Genomic DNA, 1,279 nt, shown 5'->3' with positions numbered 1-1,279 from the left:
GAGTCAGATGGGTCAAAAAAATCGGATTTGGGTCGGATTTGCCTGCAATGTGAATGTAGCCAGTGTTAGCAGACTGAAAATTGCTTGAAACCTGCAGAGCTAAACATTTCAGTAAAGTGTGTGGCAGTTGAATGGTTAATGGCCCGGCTGCGCATAGTTGGAGGGCACTGTTTAGGAGATTTACTTGGGGGAGGGGAACTGAATAAAACAGGCAAATGGTCTGASAAAAAGGCATCACCAATAATCAGATTAGAAACAGAAACATTTGATATGACGGGGTCCAGTGTATGCCCACGTTCCTGGGGTGGAGCAGCTACAGACTGTGTTAAGTGTTAATTTAGACATTATAAAAATCATAAGTTGGCATAAGTTGTCTAAAACTTTATAGTGAGACAAGGCCTTTAGAAACAGGCACAAAATACTCCATCAATATTCAAGAATTTTTACTCATAGACAAACGAGAAAGCTTTACAAAATGGCAAGTGTGGCTTTGCATCATTTTGATACATCAAGATAAACAACTATTTAATCAACTTTAAAGTTTGGAAAGCAGAAATTAGGTTAAGTCAGAGGACTTTAATGATGGCTCACATCAAATTCAAAATGAGTGTTTGCAAAAAAACAAAGTTGATCTGTTTGAACAATAAATTGTCTTTGTAGTGTATTCAATTGAATATAGGTTGAAAAGGATTTGCAAATCATCGTATGCTGTGTTTGTTTATGTTTTATCCCAACGTCATTAGAATAGGAGGGTTTCACGTGACGTCACGAAGCAGTGCCACTAGAGCGCGAAGTTTGGATGGAGGTCAGGAAGTGAAAAAGTGGAGGATCTGCTATCTGAAAAAATGCCCATATCTTGTGTAGTTTACGAGTGCTCCACTCATTCTAACYGAATTAACAATAGATAATCATACACTGATTAAATTATATAGTATTAATTTAAATAAAATTATGGCTCTTTTTATTAATGTTCGTCATATTTGAAGCACGTTGCAGCAGGAGGATGTAAAATAAGGCTGATTCATGGCGGAAAACACATCATTCCACCCTCTGGTGTCACCCCCACCCCACCGAACAAACCTAATCCCCCCAAACTCCTTTCTGACTGAAGCCTGAAAATATTAGACAAGCAGCAAAAAATCTACAGGAGGATAAAAATAAAAAGAGGCGGAAGTTGAATAAAGTTCGGCTGCGATGGAGAGACAGCGAGATCGGAAGTCAGCAATGAGATATCCGAAATTTATTACATTTATTATATTTGTATAACTATATTTCATAG

At 37.7% G+C, this 1,279-nt stretch overlaps 1 protein-coding gene across 1 annotated transcript in view; it reads right to left on the bottom strand.

Moving 5' to 3' along the window:
• adgrf7 (adhesion G protein-coupled receptor F7) overlaps window positions 1-1,279 on the bottom strand; it is a 21,610-nt gene that overhangs the window by 19,479 nt on the left and 852 nt on the right. The gene's annotated exons all lie outside the window — the stretch shown is intronic.

This window comes from Austrofundulus limnaeus, unplaced genomic scaffold (assembly GCF_001266775.1).
Source record: "Austrofundulus limnaeus strain Quisiro unplaced genomic scaffold, Austrofundulus_limnaeus-1.0 Scaffold163, whole genome shotgun sequence".
NCBI classification, from domain to species: Eukaryota; Metazoa; Chordata; class Actinopteri; order Cyprinodontiformes; family Rivulidae; genus Austrofundulus; species Austrofundulus limnaeus.
Note: the sequence above shows the minus strand (reverse complement) of the source record. Positions and strands in the feature narration are given on the sequence as shown.